This window comes from Somniosus microcephalus, chromosome 6, assembly GCF_052327205.1.
Source record: "Somniosus microcephalus isolate GS21.2 chromosome 6, FLI_Smic_1.0, whole genome shotgun sequence".
In the NCBI taxonomy this organism is placed as follows: domain Eukaryota; kingdom Metazoa; phylum Chordata; class Chondrichthyes; order Squaliformes; family Somniosidae; genus Somniosus; species Somniosus microcephalus.
Window position 1 is genome coordinate 8,081,273 of NC_140992.1, and position 24,302 is coordinate 8,105,574.

At 45.9% G+C, this 24,302-nt stretch overlaps 1 pseudogene across 1 annotated transcript; it reads right to left on the reverse strand.

Moving 5' to 3' along the window:
- Positions 1-6,397: 6,397 nt before the first annotated feature.
- Positions 6,398-23,226, reverse strand: LOC147115430 (membrane-spanning 4-domains subfamily A member 5-like; annotated as a pseudogene). Its single transcript, XR_015078622.1, has 6 exons — positions 23,055-23,226; positions 22,516-22,626; positions 20,703-20,759; positions 15,897-16,043; positions 14,080-14,205; positions 6,398-7,160 (listed from the first exon to the last, which is right to left on the reverse strand). The product of XR_015078622.1 is annotated as a membrane-spanning 4-domains subfamily A member 5-like (transcript).
- Between the last annotated feature and the right edge of the window lie 1,076 nt (positions 23,227-24,302).

Genomic DNA, 24,302 nt, shown 5'->3' on the forward strand with positions numbered 1-24,302 from the left:
AATTAGTGGCCTTGCTAAAAGAACATTTCAACCCTAAGCCTAGTGAGATGGTACAGCGGTTCAAGTTTAATTCAAGGAACAGGAAAGAGGAAGAGAGCGTAATGGACTATGTAGCGGTGTTGCGTAAATTAGCACAAGATTGCAATTATGGGAACAACCTGAAGGAAATGCTGTGAGATAGGCCAGTTTGCGGAATTATGGATGACCGAATGCAGCGTAGATTATTATCTGAGACTGGGCGTACTTATGAAAAAGCATTGGAACTTGCTCAAGCCATAGAGACAGCGAACCGAGATGTAAAAGAAATACAGGATTCAGACAGGGCTAATGCTACGCAAGTTGCAGGTCAGGTTGTTGTGCACAAGTTGAACATGCATCAGAAGCCACAACGTGAGCATGTGAAGGCATGTTATAGATGCAAGGGCGATCACCTGGCGAGTGAATGCTGGTTTCTGGAGGAAAAGTGCTACAAGTGTGGGAAACAAGGACACATAAAATGACCTTGCAGGGTGAAACCACCTGTGGAGGAATCCAAACCAAAAGGGGAAGGACAGCAAAACCAAGGGAAAGAAGTGAAAAAACATGGAGCACACCACATCAGCGGGGAAGCTGAGGAAGAAGAGGACATGTTCATAATGTATAGCATGTTAGAGAACATTCCAAAAGTGGCTCCTATCACATTGCAACTGACAGTAAATGACTCTAAGGTGAACTTTGAAGTGGATACAGGGTGCAGCGTGACCATAATGAACAAGGCAGAGTACTCAAAATTGTGGAACCGTGCAAAAGTTCCAGAGTTAAAACCTTGCTCCCTGCATCTTAAAACATATACAGGTGAACGAGTAGCGACATTAGGTACAGCTAATGTAACTGTGCAACACAGGGACACAGTGGAACAGCTACCTGTAGTTATAGTATCGGGTACCGGACCAAACCTGTTAGGTCGGGGCTGGATAAAAGAACTTAAATTAGACTGGGGAGCAGTACATCAAATAGATGCGGGCAAACAGTTGACTTTGCAAGAAGTGTTGAGTGAACATGAGAATGTGTTCAAGGAGGAACTTGGCACATTTAATGGCCCCCCAGCTAAGATTTCTGTAGACAGGGAGGCACCGCCAAGGTTTTTTAAACAACGACCTGTGCCTTATGCCATGAAGCCAAAGGTAGAGGCTGAGCTTGACCGCCTATTGAGAGAGAACATACTGGAGCCAGTGAAATGTTCGGAATGGGCAGCTCCCATAGTACCTGTTTTAAAACCGGACAATTCGGTAAGACTCTGTGGAGACTATAAATTGACAGTCAATCGGGTGTCCAAACTAGAGCAGTATCCGATTCCCAAAACAGAGGATCTCTTTGCAAACCTGGCTGGAGGAAAGAAATTCACAAAGTTGGATATGAGTCATGCCTACTTGCAGATTACACTGGATGACGAATCAAAGAAGTATGTCACCATAAATACACACAAGGGCTTGTATACATATAACCGCTTACCATTTGGTGTCTCATCTAGTCCAGCGATCTTCCAGAGGACAATCGAAGGTGTACTGCAAGGGATTCCACATGTTTCCATCTATCTGGATGACATTCTGGTGACGGGAAGAACCGACCAGGAGCATCTGAGCACTCAGAGAGGTACTACAGAGATTGGAGAGGGCAGGGTTCTGGCTCAAGAGGAGTAAGTGCACTTTCCTGGGGAATGAGGCAGTGTTCCTGGGACACAGAGTGGACGCCACCGGGCTCCATCCACTCAAGGAGAAGGTACAAGCACTGCAGGATGACCCTGCTCCTACAAATGTGGCTGAGTTAAAAGCTTACCTGGGACTGCTGAACTATTATAACAGGTTTTTACCAAACTTGTCAACTGTGTTAGCACCTCTTCACAAACTACTGTGCAAGGAGACACAGTGGCAGTGGGGAGAGGAGCAGGGGGTTTCATTTGAACAGTCCAAGAAACTGATGCTGTCGTCGGATGTGCTGGTTCACTACAATGCAGAGAAAGACATCATTCTCTCTTGTGGCGCTTCACCTTATGGGGTGGGGGCAGCTCTTTCACACTGCATCGAAGATGGAACTGAAAGACCAATAGGGTTTATGTCCCAAACTCTAACACCAGTGGAAAAAAACTATTCCCAGTTAGACAAAGAGGGGTTAGCAGTAATGTTTGGGTTACAGTGGTTCCACAAGTACATATATGGCAGGAAGTTCACCATATGCACCGATCATAAACCTCTTCTCTCTCTTTTCAATGAAATGAAAGCAGTTCCACAGATGGTGTCACCCCGGATCCAGAGGTGGGCAGTGACGTTGAGGGCATATGAGTCTGTCATCGTCTACAAGGTGGGCAAGTACCATGGGAACGCAGATGCCTTGAGCCGTCTTCCACTGCCAGGCACACCTATCCGTGCAGCTCCAGCGGACAGAGTTTTGATGTTGGAGGACACTGACACGGCACTTGTGACTGCAGAGCAAGTAAGAACATGGACAGGTAAAGATACAGTACTGTCTAGAGTTCGAGAATATGTGGTGAGGGGATGGCCACAGCATCCGGAAGGGGCTGACTTCACACCCTACAGTGTCAGGAAAACAGAGCTGAGTGTGCAGGATGGTTGCGTGTTGTGGGGAGCACGAGTGATTATTCCACAGCCAGCACGACAGTCTGTCCTAGAGCAACTACATCAGTGTCATCCTGGGGTCTCGCATGTGAAAGCCTTGGCTAGGAGTTACTTGTGGTGGCCAAAGCTAGATGAGGAGATAGAAAATCTAGTCAAGACATGCAGCACTTGTCAGGAACACCGGAAGGCACCAGCAGCGGCTCCTCTCCACCCCTGGGAGTGGCCGGATAAACCATGGAGAAGATTGCACTTAGATTATGCGGGTCCATTCATTGGGAAGATGTTCCTCATAATCATTGATGCACATTCCAAATGGATGGATGTTTATCCTGTAAATTCTGCTTCAGCCACTACTACTATAGACTGCCTGCGTCGGAGCATCAGTAATCAAGGGCTACCAGAGATCGTGGTGAGTGACAATGCCACTTGTTTTGTGAGTACAGAGACAAAAGAGTTCTTGAGAAAAAATGGCATAGTGCAGGTGACCTCAGCTCCATATCATCCATCCTCAAATGGACTTGCGGAGAGAGCCGTACAAACATTTAAGGAGATGATGAAAAAAAGTGCAGAAGGGAGTTTAGCAGCCAAAGTGTCACGGGTTCTGTTCAGCTACAGAATAACACCTCAATCCACCACAGGACTCTCTCCTGCTGAGGTGTTATTAGGTCATAGACTATGCTCCACTCTTGACCTTGTCCACCCAGACCTAAAAAGGAAAATGGAAAACAGACAAAACAAACAAAAAGAGAACCATGACAAAAGAACAAAGAGCCGAAGTTTTGGAGAAGGAGATGCGGTCCTTACCAGGAATTTCAGTTATGGACCAAAGTGGATTCCTGGCTTCATAGACTCAATGACAGGTCCAGTATCATACAAGGTCATGTTGTGAGATGGTAGGGTAGTACGCAGACATGTAGATCAGATACTTCCCAGACAAGGGGAAATTGAAATGAAGGTTCCAGATGCAATAACTGAAGACAGAGTTGCCCCCAGTTATCCAAGTGCATCTGTGGTGCCACCACCAGTGACAGAGCCAATTCCACAGGAACCTATTCGTCAAGAGGAAATCATCGTTGCAGAGTCAGATACTCTGAGCACTGCTCAGGAGCAGCTGGTGGCTTCACCACAAACAAGCAGGGACTTTACTGTTAGACGTTCACAAAGGGCTCGCAAGCCACCAGAGAGATTGATGCTGAACTGTTAGATTCATCAAGTATGGAACATGATGAATGGAGACTCTTTATGTGACCCTCAGGAATGGTTGTTTGTTAAGAAATTCATACTGAAATCTTAAGGGAGGAGGGATATAGTAATCTGGGATGTTATGATTAAGGTTATCCACCAGGTGGTGCTGTAGCCAATTCTGCTGCTAAGGTCAGAGGTTTGCTTCCTGTTAAGGTCAGAGGTTTGCTTCCTGTCAAGGTCAGCAAAGGTGAAATGCCAGGATACAGGCATGATGTTTGTTACTCTGTTTGTTAATAAAGTACTCGTGCTAATTCTACGATATCGCCTCTTCGAGTCCTTGTCTCACTACATGGATTTATCACAAGGTAGATCAGCCATGATGTTATTGAATGGTGGAGCAGGCTTGAGGGGCCGAATGGCTGACTCCTGCTCCTAATTCTTATGTTCTGATGTTTATAGATTGCTCCTCAATACAGGAAGATCCAAAAGCATTTTACAGCGAGGAGGAAAAGGATGGGGTAGACATTGAATGCGGGAATCGGAGATAAGAGAGGGGCTGGGGTGGTAAATCAAATGCAGAGGCAAATATGGAGTTTCTGAGAAGGTTTCTGAAAGCAGGGTGGAAGGAAGGTGGCAAGTTGGAGAGAAATAGAAAGGGCGTTCCAGAGGGCAGGACCATAGTGGGAAATGAGCAGCCAGCAATGGTGGAGTGGAGAGAACAAGAGATATGTGGAATCCATGATATAATACACTCCACTCCACCATTGGTAGCTGCTCTCTGCAACTCTCTGGCTACTTCACTCCAAGTTGCCACCTTTCTTCACAAATCTTCTCAGAACCTCCATCTTTGCCTGTGCTTTTGGTTCACCATCCCAGCCCCACTATTATCTCCTATTGCCAAATGATCAACCATCACTTTCTTCCTTAAAGTGCCCTTAGATCTGCTGCTACAGTGTGGGATGAGAAGACCAGATATACATAACTTGGGTCTGAACGGTTTGGCACAATCGCAATCTGCAATAGATTCAGTCACACCTGGATCAAACAATAACAACAACTTGTATTCATATGGCGCCTTTAACATCATAAAACGTCCCAAGGTGCTTCACAGGATCATTATCCAAGGTTGAAACTGAGTATATTAGGACAGGTGACCAAAAGATTGGTCAAAGAAGTAGTTTTTAAACGAGCATCTTAAAAGCAGGAAGGAGAGATGGAGATGCAGAGAGGTTTAGGGAGGGATTCCAGAGCTAAGGGCCTCGGCAGCTGAAGGCACGGCCACCAATGGTGGAGCGATTAAAATAGGGGCTTTGCAAAAGGCCAGAATTGGAGGAGCGCTGAGATCTCGGAAGGTTGTAGAGTTGCAGGAGGTTACAGAGATAGGGAGGGGAGAGGCCATGGAAGGATTTGAAAAGAAAAATATGAGAATTTTAGAATTTTAAAACTTTAACTTAATTATTTCCGCCCACTGCCTGCTGTATACAGGACATGTTTTTTGTGATTTTCCACCCCTTAATAACTGACGGGATTAAAGTAATTTTTTTTTACTTTTGGCCTTCAGGGTTCTATGTGAAATTGATTTGGGCATTTTTAATCCATTTCCTCGGGGGCCCCTAATTCAGAATTAATTGGCAATGCCTGTCAGATGACCCTTTTGATGGCTGGCATGGGAAATGGTAAATTTGCCAGACTGGTGGGGTAGAGAGAGTGCTCTTCTGAGGTGGGGACCGAGGCACAGTGGGGATGAGCAGCAGGAGCTGTACTTTGCAACTAGCTGTGCTACACCTGACTGGCAATGTTTGATGTTGGCAGTGACTGATTTTCCTCGTTAGTGTTCAGACGCATGACACCCCATTGGGTAGAACACATATTGGACCTCTACCACCTAGAAGAACAAGGGTAACAGGCGCATGGCAACACCATCACCTCCAAGTTCCCCTCCAAGTTACACACCATCCTGACTTGGAAATATATCGGCCGTTCCTTCATCGTCGCTGGGTGAAAATCCTGGAACTCCCTCCCTAACAGCACTGTGGGAGCACCTTCACCACATGGACTGCAGCGGTTCAAGAAGACGGCTCACCACCACCTTCTCAAGGGGCAATTAGGGATGGGCAATAAATGCTGGCCTTGCCAGCGACGCCCACATCCCAGGATGAAAAAATATATTGTAAAGTTGGACAAGGCAGATCAGAGGCCTGTAATACAACCTAACGGTTTTCGGTCACTTAACTTACGTAAAATCAAGGCAGGCTGCCTTAATGCTGTATGATTCTCCACACTGTTATATTCATTCCACCCACGCCATATTTAACATGCAAACACTAAAACCTGCCTCCGGGTACCTGATCACGTAGAACCTATGGCACAGAAACAAGCCATTCGGCACAACTGGTCCGTGCCGGTGCTTATGCTCTACATGAGCCTGCTCCCACCCCTCTTCATCTCACTATCAGCATATTCTTCTATTCCTTTCTCCCTCATGTATTATCTAGCTTCTCCTTAAATGCATCTATGTTATTCGCCTCAACTACACCTTGTGGTAGCGAGTTCCACATTCCTACCACTCTTTGCTAAGAAAGGTGATTCACTCCCCTGTATTTACATGCCTCACCTTAATTCGCAAAGAATAAAAATGAATAATGAATGAAAAAAAAACTTGTCTTAAAGTATCCTTTGATCTACTGAGCAATATCTTGGCTTTAATGCTGCTGTTTTCATCTAGCATGTTTCTGCTGAGTGGAGTAAGCAAAGACGGTCATAGTAAGAACTGAAGCTATTTATTGTCAGCTGTGGCTCAGTGGGTAGCATTCTATACTGTTGAGTCAGAAGGTTGTTTGTTCAGGTCCCAGTCCAGGACACAAAATCTAGATCGACACTCCCAGTGTGTTACTGGGGGGGGAGTGCTGCGCTGTCACATGTGTCATCTTTTGGATGTGAAGTTAAGCCGAGGCCCTCTGTGCTGGACGGAAAAGATCCCTTGGCACTACTTCAAAGAAGAGCGGGGGAAATCTCCGCAGTGTCCTGGCCCGTGTTTATCCCTCAACCAACTGCACTAAAACGGATTATCTGGCCATTATCATGTTGTTGGTTGTGGGGTCTTGCTGTGCGCAAATTGGCTGTCGCATTTCCTACATTACAACAGGGACTACACTTCAGAAGTACTTCATTGGCTGTAAAGCACTTTGGGCCGTCTTAAGGTCATGAATGGTGGTGCATAAATGCAAGTCTTTTCTTATTTACTCTTCATTTCGTAACCATCGAAATTTCCAATTTTTTAATAGCACGCATGGGCATGTAGGTCGGATCATGAAGGGACAGGCTTTCATAAGTGGGATCAGGATTCGAAAGGTCCATCGGAAGCTGAAAAAAAACAACAAAAGTTAAGAACCAACACTTTGCCAGGCCTCAGTGCCAAGCCTACAGGCAAACCCTGGTGTAATTGCCATGTAATTGTGCCTGGAACAACAAGTCACTGCAGTATCCATATAGAACAATTCTGCCTCAATGCAGCAAGCTAAACAGCAGAAGCAGCATGTTACAGACAGAGCTAAGCAATCCCACAACCAACGGATCAGGCCAAAGCTCTGCAGTCCTGCCACAGCTAGTCGTGAATCGTGCTAGACATTTAACAGGAGGAGGAGGCTCCATGAACATCCCCATCCTCAAAGATAGCGGAGCTCAGCATATGAGTGCAAAAGACAAGGCTGAAACATTCGCAACCACCTTCAGCCGGAAGTGCCGAGTGGATGATCCATATCGGCCTCCTCCTGAGTTTCCCAGCATCACAGAAGCCAGTCTTCAGCCAATTCGATTCACTCTACGTGATATCAAGAAATGGCTGAGGGCACTGGATACAACAAAGGGTATGGGCCCCGAAAACATCCCGGCTGTCGTGCTGAAGTCTTGTGCTCCAGAACTAGCCACGACTCTAGCCAAGCTGTTCAAATACAGCTACAACACTGGCATCTACCCGACAATGTGGAAAACTGCCCAGGTATGTCCTGTTCACAAAAAGCAGGACAAATCCAATCTGACCAATTACCGCCCCATCAGTCTACTCTCAATCATCAAGTGGCTCTTACTCATTGACAGTGCAATCAAGCAGCACTTACTCACCAATAACCTGCTCCCTAACAGCACTGTGGGAGCAACTTCACCACACGGACTGCAGTGGTTCAAGAAGATGGCTCACCACCACCTTTTTAAGGGCAATTAGGGATGGGCAATAAATGGTGGCTTTGGCAGCGAAGCCCACATCTCAAAGGAAATTTAAAAAAAAAAAATCTAGAATCGGTTGGTGAAATTTCCTCCCCAAGGCCCCTCACCACTGAGGGTTCCTTCTATTCAGTATGTGGCTCATCAGAAAATCAGTGCCTGGAAATCAGAGACAATGGCCCCGATATTTTCAAGGACAGGTTGCATAAAGACGGGAGGCGGAGAAGTCCGGCTTTGCCAAAGGGTACGTCCTTCTAAAATAAAACAGAATCCCCGCCCGGAAACCATCCTGATTGACAGGCTTGGCTCAGGTGGGCAACAATCTCGAGGAGACCGCAGCAGCAGATCAGAAATCGGCGGCTGCATTAGTGGGTGCATGGGGGTGGAGTCAGGTCCCTGATCCCGGGGGGAGGGTAGGGTCGGATCCCAGGGTGGGGCCGGATCCCCGATCCAAGGTAGGTCTTTGGATGAGGCAGTCTCCGATGGTGGGATGGGGGGTTCCGATGTCAGGGAAGCTTGGTGGACTGGGAGAACGCAGTCTTGCAGCTGCTGGCCCACCAGCAGTGCTGTCAGGGCACTTCCCTTTCCCCCGAAGCTGTCCTCACCTCCCTTGAGCTGCCGGGTTTCCGGAGTCTCATACAGGAATAGAAAATGTTATATTGCTGTAGTAGGGGGTAGCTTTATTCAGAGGTTAGCATTTCAGTCACTTACTGGAGCACTGTAGAGGGAACTTTACTCAGCATCTAACTTCTACCATAACTGGTCTGCGAGTGGAGGAAAGGGAAACAAGGGTAAAAGCAAAAGATAGGAAGGAGAAAAACAAAAGTGGCAGTCAGAGAAATCAACAGTTTAAATCAAACAAGGCCACAGTAAATAATAATTCTAATGGGTCTAAGAGCATTAAAAAAACAAGCCTGAAGGCTTTGGCCTAGAAATTGAGTAGCCTTAGCGCCGCATTTGAGGCGCTAGAGGGCCTAGCGCCGGAGTTATGGCCAGTTGGGAAATTGAGTGGGGCCCTTCCGTCGGCGTTAAGCCGGTAGCGCTGCGCCGGCACCGATGACGTCATCGGTGTGCGCAGCGTCCCGGTTGCCATGCCGACGGGCCCCAGCGCCGAAATTCAGTTCCGGCCGCCTCGCCCGTGGCAGCCGCAACTAAGACTCTGGCAACCGAGTCTTCCCCGAGTTAGCGCCGGCGCATTAAGGTCGCGCGGCGGCCGGCCGCTTTCCCGTCGGCTGCCTGCCCGCACCTCCTTCCCCGGACTCCTCCACCCCCCCCCCGCGGAACAGATGCGTCTGGCCTGCAAGCCCGGCACTTGTCCGAGGTGCCGGGCTCATTTTTTCAATATTTGAACGGACAGCGGGTGGGTGCAGGCAGCTCCTCCTTAACTGAAGGAGGAGGCCTGCACTTCCCCAGCCTGCCGCACCGCATCGGGTGCCGCAGCGCCGGATTAGCGCCGCAATTCGGCACTCAGCGCCCATTGGGAGGCGCTCACGCCCGCCAGTAGCGCCGGCAGCCGTCTGGGCGCGGCGCTACTGAATTTTTGGCGCGCGCAAGGGAATTAGCGCCGGCGCTAAATTTCCGGCGCTAAAGCCCTGGCGCGGCGTCAACTCAATTTCTAGGCCTTTGTGTTTTAATGCGAGGAGCATTCGTAAAAAGGTGGATGAATTAGCTGCGCAAATAGAGGTAAACAAATATGATTTGATTGGGATTACGGAAACATGGCTCCAGGGTGGCGAAGGCTGGGAACTGAACATCCAGGGGTATTTAATAGTCAGCAAAGATAGGCAAAAAGGAAAGGGAGGTGGGGTAGCATTACTGGTTAAAGAAGGGATTAACACAATTGTAAGGAAGGATATTAGCTCTGATGATGTGGAATCTGTATGGGTAGAACTGAGAAATACCAAGGGGCAGAAAACATTAGTGGGAGTGGTATATAGACCTCCAAACAGTAATGCGGAGGTTGGGGATGGCATTAAAAGGGAAAATAGAGAAGCGTGCAAAAAGGGCACAGCAGTTATCATGGGTGACTTCAATCTACATATAGATTGGGCTAACCAAATTAGTAACAATACTGTGGAGGAGGAATTCCTGGAGTGTTTACGGGATGGTTTCCTGGACCAATATGTCGAGGAAGCAACCAGAGATCAGGCCATCTTAGATTGGGTATTATGTAACGAGAAAGGGTTAATTAGCAATCTTGTTGTACGAGGCCCCTTGGGTCGGAGCGATCATAATATGATCGAATTCTTCATTAAGATGGAGAATGAAGTAGTTGACTCAGAGACTAGGGTCCTGAATTTAAATAAAGGAAACTACGATGGTCTGAGGCGCAAATTGGGTAGGATTGATTGGGGAATGTCACTCAAAGGGTTAACGGTGGTTAGGCAATGGCAAACATTCAAAGACCGCATGGATGAACTACAGAATTTGTTCATCCCAGTTTGGCATAAAAATAAAACAAAAAAGGTGACTCAACCGTGGCTAACGAGGGAAATTAGGGATAGCATAAGATCCAAGGAGAGGACATATAAATTGGCCAAACAAAACAGCAAACCTCAGGATTGGGAGCAGTTTAGAATTCAACAAAGGAGGACAAAGGGATTCATTAAGAAAGGGAAAATAGAATATGAGAGTAAGCTTGCAGGGAACATAAAAACTGACTGTAAAAGCTTTTATAGATATGTGTGAAGAGCAAAAGATTGGTGAAGTCAAGCGTAGGTCCCTTGCAGTCAGAATCAGGGGAATTTATAATGGGGAACAAAGAAATGGCTGACCAATTAAATACATATTTTGGTTCTGTCTTCACAAAGGAGGACACAAATAACCTCCCAGAAATGTCAGGGAACATAGGGTTGGATGAAAGGGAGGAACTGAAAGAAATCAGTATTTGTAGGGAAATGGTGTTAGGGAAATTGATGGGATTGAAGGCCGATAAATCCCCAGGGTCTGATAATCTACATCCTAAGGTACTTAAGGAAGTGGCCCTAGAAATAGTAGATGCATTACTGATCATCTTCCAACATTTGATGGAATCTGGAACAGTACCCATGGATTGGAGGGTAGCTAATGTTACCCCACTATTCAAAAAAAAGGTGGTAGAGAGAAAACGGGGAATTACAGACCGGTAAGCCTGACATCGGTAGTGGGGAAAATGCTAGAGTCCGTTATAAAAGATGTAATAGCAGAGCACTTGGAAAACACTGTCAGGATTGGACAAAGTCAACATGGATTTACAAAAGGTAAATCGTGCTTGACTAATCTACTGGAATTTTTGAGGATGTAACTAGTAAAATAGATAAGGGAGAACCAGTGGATGTGGTGTATTTGGACTTTCAGAAGGCTTTTGATAAGGTCCCGCATAAGAGATTAGCATGTAAAATTAAGGCACATGGGATTGGGGGCATGGTATTGACTTGGATAGAGAACTGGTTGGCAGATAGAAAGCAAAGAGTACGAATAAATGGGTCTTTTTCTGAGTGGCAGGCAGTGACTAGTGGGGTACTGCAGGGATCGGTCCATGGACCCCAGCTATTCACAATATATATTAATGATCTAGACAAGGGAACTAGATGTAATATCTCTAAATTTGCAGATGACACAAAGCTGGGTGGGCGTGTGTGCTGTGAGTAGGATGCTGAGAAACTACAGGATGATTTGGACAGGTTGGGTGATTGGGCAGAAGCATGGCAGATGCAATATAATGTGGATAAATGTGAGGTTACCCACTTTGGTGTCTAAAACAGGAAGGCAGATTATCTGAATGGCAATAGATTGGGGGAAGGGGAAGTGCAACGAGACCTGGGTGTCCTTGTGCACCAGTCGCTGAAGGTAAGCATGCAGGTGCAGCAGGCGGTTAAGAAGGCAAATAGTATGTTGGCCTTCATAGCGAGAGGGTTTGAGTACAAGAACAAGGATGTCTTGCTGCAGTTGTACAGGGCCTTGGTGAGACCACATCTTGAGTATTGTGTGCAGTTTTGGTCACCTTATCTGAGGAAGGATATTCTTGCCATGGAAGGAGTTCAGCGAAGATTCACCAGGCTGATACCTGGGATGGCAGGAATGACGTATGAGGAGAGATTGGGTCGATTGGGCTTGTACTCGCTGGAGTTTAGAAGAATGAGAGGGGATCTCATTGAAACTTATAAAATTCTGGCAGGACTGGACAGACTAGATGCAGGGAGGATGTTCCCAATGGTCAGGGAATCCAGAACCAGGGGTCACAGTCTAAGGATAAGGGGTACGCCTTTTAGGACAGAAATGAGGAGGAATTTCTTCACCCAGAGAGTGGTGAACCTGTGGAATTCTCTACCACAGAAGGCAGTTGAGGCCAATTCATTAAATATATTCCAGAAGGAGTTGGATATATTTCTTAAGGCTAAAGGGATCAAGGGGTATGGAGAGAAAGCAGGGACCGGGTACTGAACTTGGATGATCAGCCATGATCGCATTGAATGGTGGAGCAGACTAGAGGGGCCGAATGGCCTACTCTTGCTCCTATCTTCTATGTTTCTATGATGGGACAGTAGAGGAAGCTTTGCTCTATATTTATTCCATGTTGGACCACGTATGGGGGTTCTTGAATAGACAGGGTGGAGGGGGTTTACTCTTTATCTAACCTATGCTATACCTCAGATGGCTTGATCAGCCAGGGTAGAAGTAAGTTTTGATTTATATCTGACCTGGGAGCGTTCTGTGGAGAATTGTACAAGGTGCTTACTCTACCTCCAGCCTATGCTATCCTTGGCCTGTGATGTCCAGGATTTTCATTGGGCTGTGGAAGCGGGATTGGAGGCCTGTGGGGGGTTAAAATCCCGAAATTGGGGGTCACGAACCCGCCCCGCACCCAACCCGCCTCCATGCCAGTTTCAAAGGAGGCGGGTACCCGACCCACACTGGGACCCGCCTCCCCGAGGCGGGAAGGGGATTAGTGCCAATTAACTGCCTGTTAACAGGTAGTTAACAGGCAGTTTTTAGCCTAATCCCTATTTTTAATGTTGAAGTGTGGGATTCCCGACAGCTCCAAACTGCACCAAGTTAGCGAGGCAGACCGTCGGGATGAAGGGCTTGGAGGGGTCGAGATGTCCGGTGTTCAGGTGAGTGATGGGTGCATGAGTGCAAAGGTAAGTGTGTTTGGTGTGTGTAAAGTGTTTAAAGAAGTTCTACTAACCTTTACTTATCTTTACAGCCTTCCTTCCTTCAGATCTCATGAGTCCCTCATCTCACCGGCACAGAAAGCAGAATGGCTGCGAGCTGTCAAAAATTGCAGCATTCAGCTTTCTGTTCCGGGGAGATCTCTAAATCATCCTGAGAGGAAGGAGTACAGATTGTCAGTGTTTGACAGCTTCAAACAGCTGTGAAACGCTGATATTTCATCTGTCAAAAGGTCTTGACAGATGAAATATCAATCTGTGATGTCACCTAACACAGAAACATAGAAGATAGGAGCAGGAGTAGGCCATTCGGCCCCTCTAGCCTGCTCCGCCATTCAATGCAATCATGGCTGATCATCCAGGTTCAGTACCCGGTCCCTACTTTCTCCCCATACCCCTTGATCCCTTTAGCCTTAAGAAATATATCTAACTCCTTCTTGAATATATTTAATGAATTGGCCTCTACTGCCTTCTGTGGTAGAGAATTCCATAGGTTCACCACTCTCTGGGTGAAGAAATTCCTCCTCATTTCTGTCCTAAAAGGCCTTATCCTTAGATGGTACTAAAGAGAGGGCGAGCTGAGGAGATTCATGGATCAGGTCTTGGGAGTGAATAGGGTAGATTTCCAATTTGCCACCCAGGTATAAAACACAGCTGCTCGTTATAGAAACCACCTGGGCGGGCTCAACAAGGTCAATCAAGTCAAAATCGCGTGGGTTGGCTAGAACTCGATGGAGGCGGCACTAGAATCCCGAAAGTTGTAGTCCCGCCTCCTACCCGACTCCTCAATGAAAATCCAGCCCATGACATTGGGAGCCTGAGATGCTATTCCCTAACACTGCCACCCTTCACCTTGATAAGCACAAAGAATTAAACCAACAGTAATTAATTAATTTCCACCTATTTTTACTTACCTCAGTTTTATTTGTTCTAGAACAGTCCCATACTCCTTTCCACCCGATGGTCAAAGCAGCAATTGATATTGCCAGTTCCATCACTGCAAAAATGAGGAGAATGATCCTCAGACTGAATTGAGATTCCTGGGATTGAATGGCAAGAGCTGGTCAACACAGTGGAGAGTCAAAGCTGAATCTTCCTTTATCACAGGCTGTTGTCTGTTTAAAGTTAAGCACATGCCCCCTTTTTTTAAAGGGGGCACAACAAATAAAGACTGTAACTTAACAAGAAACAAAGTAAAAGGATTCTTAAATTAAATCAAAATAGTGGAGATTCAAAGCTGAAACTTTTAGCATTGAACGGTAATGTCCTGTTAACAAATTTAACAAGGTAAATCTCAACTAGAAATTCAGCTTTAGGACACACTAATTAACAAGGAAATAGGTGGCAACAAGGCAAGACTCATCACACCTTCTCCTGCTCAAACCTCATTGGGATAAATTTTCAACTTGCTGTCCAGGTGTAAAACCGGCCCTTCCGATTGATTCTAATTGAAAGGAAAATGAGGTGGTTTCTATAACGAGCAGCTGTGTGTTTTATACCTGGGTGGCAAATTGGAAATCGACCCCATTCACTCCCAAGACCTGATCCATGAATCTTCTCAGCTCGCCCTGTCTTTAGTGCCATCTACAGGCTTTCGCAACCAAGTTTAATGTCACATGACGACTGGTTCATGAATAAGCTTGTCTTTCCTCTTGCTCTATTCAACTTTGTTCTGTATGATTGACCTTGACCCTACCATTAAAAACAGCGATGATCAGCCACTTTTTAAAGGTTTTCCAGGTACATGGGAATAAGACTACTGGCTCAAAGGATCTCTTTCAAAGTTGTAATTTCTATATAATTCCATGTAATGAGTAGGTGAGCCATATTGACCAGGGAGATTCCAGGTTCAACCTCTACTCTGTGCCTGACAAAGCTGAGTGGGACAAGGCAGGTTCTCCGTGGAGCAGAGAAGGCTAAGAGGAGATTTGATAGAGGTGTTTAAAATCATGAAGGGTTTGGTGAGAGTAAATAAAGAGAAGCTGTTTCCAATGGCCGATAACCTGAGGACACAGATTTAAGGTGATTGGCAAAAGAACCAGAGGCGACATGAGGAAAAACCTTTTTTTACGCAGCGAGTGGTTAGGATTTGGAATGCGCTGCCTGATAGGGCGGTGGATACAGAGTCAATAGTAGCCTTCAAAAGGGAATTGCTTAAATACTTGAAGGAGAAAAAATTGCAGGGATATGGGGAAAGAGCGGGGGAGTGGGACTAACTGGATTGCTCTTCGAAAGAGCCGGCGCAGACTCGATGGGCCGAATGGCCTCCGTCTGTACTGTGCTATTCTATGATCCTATGATAATTGGCCAACTAATATTTGGGAAATGTTGTATCACAGGGGTGTCCGAACGTATATACCCATAGATGCGTGGTGAGGGCAAAAGTGTTTAAATCCATATTTTCATTACTTAGCACAAATTTCAAATCATAGAAACAAACAAAGCTTGTCTTAATTTAGCATTTATTCATCAATGTGGCATCAGTGTTAAAAGCAGTACTTTCCAAACCTCCAAGCCCACGAAATCTAAACAGGACAAAGCAGAATATAACTGGAAACTAGACTGAGTAGCCTAGAATTCCAGGCCCAGAGTGGTAGCGCTCGGGGGTGTAACTCAAGCACCTCAGTATCGGCTATTTCATCAGCTCAAAAGGATATTGCTCTCCTGGTGCCTACTTACAACTATTACCAAAATCGTATTATTTTTTGCAGTAATTATGGTTTGTACTCACAGAAAGAGCTGTTTCATCAGATTCACAGGGCGTGCGATTGTGACAAACCAGGTAGGGAACCCACTGCCGCAGATCAATGGAAAACAACAGGAAGACACCTAGGGCAGCACTGGCACTCAACAGATTAAAAACCGCACAAGTCCGGAGCTATTAACGAGGTTACAAGAGCAAGGTTATTGTTATACATTAGCATCAATAAGAAGTGGTATTTTCATATCTTATGCACTGTTCTAAAATGGCACTATAGAGACAATATATTACTGATGTGATCAAGTCCTGGGATGAGAGGGATGTCCTATGATGAGAGATTGTGTAGAATGGGCCTATACTCTCTGCAGTTGAGAAGAATGAGAGGTGATCTTATTGAAACATACAAGATTCTGAAGGGAATTGACAGGGTAGATGCTGAGAGGTTGTTTCCCCCTGGCTGGAGAGTCTAGAACTAGGGGGCATAGTCTCAGGATAAGGGGTACGCCAATAAAGACCGAGATGAGGAGGAATTTTTTCACTCAGAGGGTTGTGAATCTTTGAAATTCTCTACCCCAGAGGGCTGTGAATGCTGATCTTTGAGTATATTCAAGACTGAGATCGATACATTTTTGCATTCTAGGGGAATCGAGGGATATGGAGATCGCCAGGAAAGTGGAGCTGAGGTCGATGATCAGCCATGATCTTATTGAATGGCGGAGCAGGCTCGAGGGGCCGTATGGCCGACTCCTGCTCCTATTTCTTATGTTATGTTCTTATGTTCATTCAGTCCAACCATTCCCGAAGGTGTTACAGGGGTGCTCCCCAGTTCCCGAATGTCAGTTTCACTCAGTGGATAGCGCTCAGGCCCACTCCAGAAATTGAGCACATAACATAACAAAAACATAAGAAATAGGAGCAGGAGTAGGCCATACGGCCCCTCGAGCCTGCTCCACCATTCAATAAGATCATGGCTGATCTTCAACCTCAACTCCACTTTCTCGCCCGATCTCCATATCCCTTGATTTCCCTAGAATCCAAAAATCTATCAATCTCTGCCTTGAATATCCTCAATGACTGAGCCTCCACAGCCCTCTGGGGTAGAGAATTCCAAAGATTCACAACCCTCTGAGTGAAGAAGTTTCTCCTCATCAGTCCGAAATGGCCGACCCCTTATCCTGAGACTATGTCCCCTAGTTCTAGGCTCTTCAGCCAGGGGAAACAGTCTCTCAACATCTACCCTGCAAAGTCCTCTAAGGCTTTAATATGTTTCTATGAGATCACCTCTCATTCTTCTAAACTCCAGAGAGTATAGGCCCATTCTACTGAATCTCTCCTCATAGGACAATCCCCCCATCCCAAAAATCAGTCTAGTGAACCTTTATTGCACTCTAAGACAAGTATATCCTTCCTTACGTAAGGAGACCAAAACTGTACACAGTACTACAGATGTGGTCTCACCAAAGCCCTATATAATTGCAGCAAGATGTCGTTAATCTTATACTCCAACCCCCTTGCAATAAAGGCTAATATACCATTTGCCTTCCTAATTGTTTGCTGTACCTGAATGTTAACTTTCTGTGATTTGTGTACAAAGACCCCAATTCCCTCTGAACACCAACATTTTTGAGTCTCTCACCTTCTAAAAAATATTCTGCTTTTCCTTTCTTCCTACCAAGGTGGATAATTTCACATTTCCCCACATTATACTCCATCAGCCACCTTTTTGCCAATCACTTAACTGGTCTATATCCCTTTTCAGCCTCTTTGCATCCTCCTCACAACTTACTTTCCCATCTAGCTTTGTATCGTCAGCAAACTTGGATATATTACACTCGGTCCCCTCATCTAAGTCATTGATGTAGATTGTGAATAGCTGAGGCCCAAGCACTGATCCTTGCGGCACCCCACTAGTTACACCAGCCATCCCGAAAATGACCCGTTTATTCCTTCTCTCTGTTTTCTGTCCATTAACCAATCCTCATTCCATGCTAATATATTAACCCCAATCCCATGAGCCCTAATCTTGTGTAACAATGGCAGCATGGTGGCATAGTGGTTAGCACTGTTGCCTCACAGCGCCAGGGACCCGGGTTCGAATCCGGCCTCAGGTGACTGTCTGTGTGGAGTTTGTACATTCTCCCCGTGTTTGCGTGGGTTTTCTCCGGGTGCTCCGGTTTCCTCCCACAGTCCAAAGATGTGCGGGTTAGGTTGATTGGCTATGATAAAATTGACCCTTAGTGTTAGGGGGATTAAATACGTGGGGTTACGGGGATAGGGTGGGATATGTAGGGGTTACGGGGATTGGGTGGGATATGTGTCGGTGCAGGCTCGATGGGCCGAAATGGCCTCTATCTGCACTGTGGGGTTTCTGTGATTCTGTGAATGTCCTGGGTTGCACCTTATTGAATGCCTCTTCTCACACTATGGTGCTGTAGTGAGGGAGTACTGCATTGCCTGAGGTGCCATCCTTCAAGCGAGCCGTCAAGCAAAGGTCCTGTTTGTAGGATCTTGTGTGCAAATAGTTGTTGTACAGTTGAAAGAGGTAGCACTATTACTATTGAACAAGACTGTTGCAAATCACTATTGAAGCTGTAATCACATAGAGAGGATTAAGTATACATTGTAATGGGACGTAACCAAGGTTTTATTTATTTATGGAGAATTCTCATCCTTGTTTTCAAATCCCTCCATGGCATCGCCCCTCCCTATCTCTAACCTCCTCCAGCCCCACACCCTCCCGAGATATCTGCAGTCCTCTAATTCTGGCCTCTTGCACATCCCCGATTTTAATTGCTCTACAATTGGCGGCCATGCCTTCAGCTGCCTGGGCCCTAAGCTCTGGAATTCGTTCCCTAAACCTCTCTCTCCTCCTTTAAGATGCTCCTTAAAACCTAGTACGATAGCAAAATACTGCAGATGTTGGAAATCCGAAATAACAACAGAAAATACTGGAAAAACTCAGCAGGTCAGGCAACATCCGTGGAGAGAAATTTGAGTTGACATTTCGGGTCGAACCCTTCTTCAAAACTGGAAAGAAAAGAAATTAGATCGAAGGCAGGGCTGCGATCGGACAAAAGAAGTGAAAGAAACAAAAGAGCTAGACGAGATGGTAATGGGCTGAGATTAGGTGTAAAGTGTACTGGCAGGGCAAGAGATAGTTGCCAGGTGTGAGAGAGAAACAAAAGGAAAGGGGGGGGGGGGAAAGGAGTGGAAAAATTACAAGAAAAAATGTGTAATAGGGGCCGAGGTTATGGTCTGAAATTGTTGAACTCGATATTGAGTCCGGAAGGCTGCAGAGTGCCTAATCGGAAGATGAGCTGCTGTTCCTCGAGTTTACGTTGAGCTTCCGTGGAACAATACAAGAGGCCAAGGACGGTGAGGTCCGAGTGGGAATCAAGCCTTTGGTCACCTGCCCTAATATTTCCTTATGTGGCTCGGTGTCAAATTTTGTTTTATAACGCTCCTGTGAAGCGCCTTGGGACGTTTTACTACGTTAAATGTGCTATATAAATGCAAGTTGTTGTGGTTGGTTGTTATTGCAGTCAGTGCAGAGTAGGGCAAGATGTAACCCCGTACCTGTTAGAGATGATTAAGTACAAAAAGACAGAACAGACACATTAACATTTTATGTCTAACACTTCATCAGAACTAGACTAAAATTTGAAGATGAACTGCATTTAAAAATGAACAGAACACAGGGAAGGGGGAGGACAAAAACACGCACGCATGAGAGAGATAGAATGAGCAGTAAAGTGCTTTAAAGGAAAAGAGGAGATGGTTAAATCATACTCATAGAATCATTACTGAAGCTAAATAACTGAAGTGTTAGTAACTGGAGACAATAGGAAGAAGCATGTTAAGAGAAATTAGAGGCATTTAAGAGACATAGAGGGGGTGATATGGGCGGGAGCAAATTGGCAGCCCATATAACACCGCAGCCGATTTCTTTTATATTGAAGTCAACAGAACGGAAAGTCAAGCGGGATGTTAAACCAACTGCCGAGTTTCTCTCGCCCATTTCTCGCTTTCACCACAGACCAATTTCACCTCCAGAGAACCTGTGAATAGCTGAGGCGGTGGGCGGTGGGGTGGAGGGATATGGGAGGGTGAGACAAGTCTGACATCGAAACAGGAGTAGCTGGCAAAGTAGATGAGGACCCACCAGTCTAAGATTGCCCTGTTAGCACAGCGTTTCAACAAGAGGGTCTTTACCCCAAGTGACAAACCTCTCCCCTCCCTCCAAAAAAAATCTCCTGTTGGTGGGAGCTCTAGTTAAGCTCTGAAGTTACTAATGTCAACATTAAGGTCGGAAGACTACAAAGTACCGAATAGAAGAATAGCTTCATTAGGTGTCAGCCGGGGCTCAGTGGATAGCACACTTGTCTCGTGAGTCAGAAGGTTGTGGGTTCAAGTCCCACTCCAGAGACTTGAGCACAAAAATCTAGGCTGACGCTCCCAGTGCAGTGCTGTCCCTGGGGAGACTGACGGGATCAGGTGTAATGCCAGTTTCGCACCTTACCCTGACTTTACTCTCTTTTTTAAGTCAGTGGAGCGTAATATTGGGCAAGGTGTCAAACCTGCATCAATGTTGTTGCCTCTAACTGCGCGGCCGCGCAGCGGTCTGGAGATCAGGCGCTTCGGTGGCTTTTAAATGGAAAAACCGCGCTGGCGCAGAAATGTGAATGGGCCGCGTGACCCATTAAAGGGGATGCACACCCAGAAACAATTAGCAGGAACATTGACCTGCGCACCATCCCCCAACCCATGGGTTTCCGGCCAATTAGGCTAAAATTCCACCCCCCCACCTCATGCAGCGTACCATACAGAGAGACTTACGACAGTTTTGTTTAGTTTTCTTTCAGCAGCAATCGACATGATTCCTGAAATCATGAACTGGAAAAGAATATCAGAAATGAATAGTGAGAGTAGAATATTAATATATATGCATCCAAACTGCACTAAAACAAGTATAATTTCTTTATTGATCATTTATAGTCAGCAATGCTTGGTCTACATTATCTTTGTCCAAATAAAGCTCTCCATAAACTGGTTAGAAACGACTGGGGCAGTGACAATGAGTATTTAACCCCGTACCTCTGTACATTTCCCTGTCCCCTGTTTTGCTGAAGGCTTGTTCATTTGGAATGGGTTGACTCCGACGCTGAAACCAGGGTTGCCAAATCTGGCTGGACATATTCCTGGAGGTTCCATCCTGTGAACTCCCGCCTGGAACCGCACGGCCCCCACACTCCAGTCACTGGTCGCTCAACACATCCAGCCCCACAGCACACCGCCTGCCAACACCACTGCATGAATCTTGACAGTGAAACTGCCTTATTTCTCCATCTCCAATACTTTTATAACTCGTGAATGAAAATGTTGGACGAAAATGAAAAAAAGGCATTTACTTTTTCCCTTGCTCACAGTCACTGAATTAAAATTAATCTTTAATTCCTGGAGACTCGATTCTGGAGGGTTGGCAGCCCCTCGCTGAAACAGCAGACGGTCTTACCAGGCCACGTGTTAAGAGTTGCACCCCTACTATCTTAAACAGTGACCTCTAGCCTCAAGGATCTGTTGAATAATAACCACAGGAGAGGAAAATTTCCTCTGGTCACTCTGCGATAGCCTATGCAGAAATAGCCGGGGGACGTTCTTCTCTTGCCTGCTTGATGCAAGATTGTAAATGTGGGGTGGAAATTGTTGAGGCTTCGCATCACTGATGCAGACTCCCGTGCTGCAGACGGGCTCAGTAGAAAATCACCAAGTGCGGCCTGGCTCCTCTGTGTGGTCACACTCTAAGAGCACTTGTGAAGATTTCTTTGCTCAATGCTTCTACCGATGTTGTAAAGCTGGGGAAGAAATGTTCTACTTAAGCTCACCCACTGCGGTTGATTTTCTGTCCCTTACTTTGAACGGACAAAGAAAATTATGTAGGCAGCCTTCGGAGCATGCGGCCTGCCCCTTCACCCATGCAATGCTCTACACCCAGTTCTAAAAGAGGAAAATCTTCAAAAACATATGTATAAAGTTCCCGTGAGTTCAAGTCCCTGGAGTGGAACTTGAATTCCCAACCTTCTGACTCAGAGACAAGAGTGCTCAGTGGGTGGCTCCAGAGACTTGAGCACCAAAATCTAGGCTGACACTCCCAGGGCAGTGCCGCACTGTCGGAGGTGCCGTCTTTTGGATGAAACGTTAAACCGAGGCCCCATCTGCTCTCTCAGGTGGATGTAAAAGATCCCGTGGCACTATTTCGAAGAAGGGTAGGGGAGTTATCCCTGGTGTCCAGGCCAATATTTATCCCTCATTCAATGTAACAAAAACAGATTATCTGGTCTTTATCACACTGCTGTTTGTGGGAGCTTGCTGTGCACAAATTGGCTGCCACATTTCCTACATTATAACAGTGACTCCACTTCAAAAGTACTTCATTAATTGTAAGGCGCTTTGGGATGTTCTGAGGTCGTGAAAGTCGTTGTAGAAAATGCAAGTCTTTCTTTACACATACAGCAACCCCGGCGCAATGATTCACACTCCAGACAAGCGCTGTTCGAGCCAAGAGTGCCATTGTGGAAAAACTCCCCTAAAGTGAGGAGAGGAGTTCTTGCCCTTTGATCAGTTATCCCTGTTTTGTGTTGCTGACACTCACCAGCACTCCGCCCCACCAGGGCGTTCCTATTCCCGCTGCGAATGATTGCGGACTCAGAATTAACGGAACCCCGAATGCTATAAAAACCAATCCCAACATAACCTGGGCCACCTGGAACAGAGAGAGAGATTGCATGAGAATAAAAAACAATCGCAGAGGAAGATTCTGCCAAAATAGTCCTGGGCGAGATGGAGAGAGAGAGAGAGAGAGAGAGCAGGAGCTTTGGAGAAAAAGTAGAACATTTCTCAAAACTCCTGTTTAGTTGCAGATGAAATGTCCCCAAGCATGGTAATGATTTTGCTGCAGTTAATTAACAGAGATGATGACTTAATGCGATTGGGTGCAGAAAAATCAAAGTAAAAAGTACTCCACTGAGTATAAGGTAAGATTATTTAGCATTAGAATCACACAGCAAAGAAGGAGGCCATTCGGCCCATCGTGCCTGTACTGGCTCTCTGATAGAACTATCAAATTAGTCCCCACTCTTTCCCCACAGCCCTGCAAAAAAAAATTCTGTGACAGAAATTGTTAAATCTTACACCGAGAGCCTTTCGTTGTCCTTTTGGATAGCTTTGTTTGGGTATTTCCGCGGTTCCTGGATGGGAGCGAGGTGCTTCCCGTCTTACTGGGAGGTCCCGTCCATTCAGTTTGGGGTCAATAGGATTCGTCAGAAGTTTCCCACTTTTACCGGTTAAAGCAGCCATCGCCTACGTAAAGACTGAAAAATCTGCCAGAAATAACCATGAGTTCAATTGATACAACTTATATATTCATGTAATGATACAAAAACGCTGTTAGTATTTGTCTGAGTTTTTCCCAACAGTACGAGTTAAATTCTTTATAACACAGTGCAAATATTAAACGCTCTGAAAGAACATTGATAATCATTCTGACCTTACTTTCCTTTCGCTCCAACATTCTTCCCTCCTCGCCTGAAGGAGTCAACTCATGCTTATGCTCACCCCCCCCACCTCATCCAAGTTGCCATTATTCATGGCCGAAGCTGGACAGTCGGCAGATAGTTTTATAGTGGGTGTGCCAGAGCCAGAGTGGATCCATTTCTCACCCACTGCCCACACAGTTGCACTTTCCAGCAGAGTCACTAAACGGCCATTCAGGATGTCGAAGTCACACTGTCCAATATTAGTAAGAAACCTGCGTTGGTGCTTAATACATTTAGTGTGAAATGCCTTTGGCGTGTAATGCATTTGCCTCTGATTCTTTTGCCAATTACTTTAAATCTGTGTCCTCTGGTTATTGACCCTTCTGCCACTGGAAACGGTTTCTCCTTAGTTACTCTATCAAAACCCTTCAGTGTGCTAACCTGGTCCAGCTTCTGAGAGATTGAAAAAGTACACGTGTGAGAGACACAGAGATCCAATCCTAGTCACAAGGGACTTTCATTGGTACCCTGTCGGGTCCTGCTACTGTACAAGTAGATCTAGGGCAGTGTGAGTCAACTCCCATGAAAGTGAGACACTGAGGTCTCTTACAGGAGTGGCCGATGCTTCTGAACCAGAGAAGGCATTTACAGCAGACCAAAATTCATACTATCAGGGTGTAATTACAGACGTTAAATTCAAACAGGCAGTGAATAATGACAGTAAATAGTGGAAGCTATGTTTTTAATCAAATTGTAATTTATTGACGAGCTTCTGAATTGTTTATTGTTTGGTGTCTGGGAAAAACGATTTCCAATTAGCATACTAACCACTATTCTTCTGATTTGGGTTCACAACTCACCATGGGCTGTCCTGAGAAACTAACCTCCTTAAATCAGGTAATAA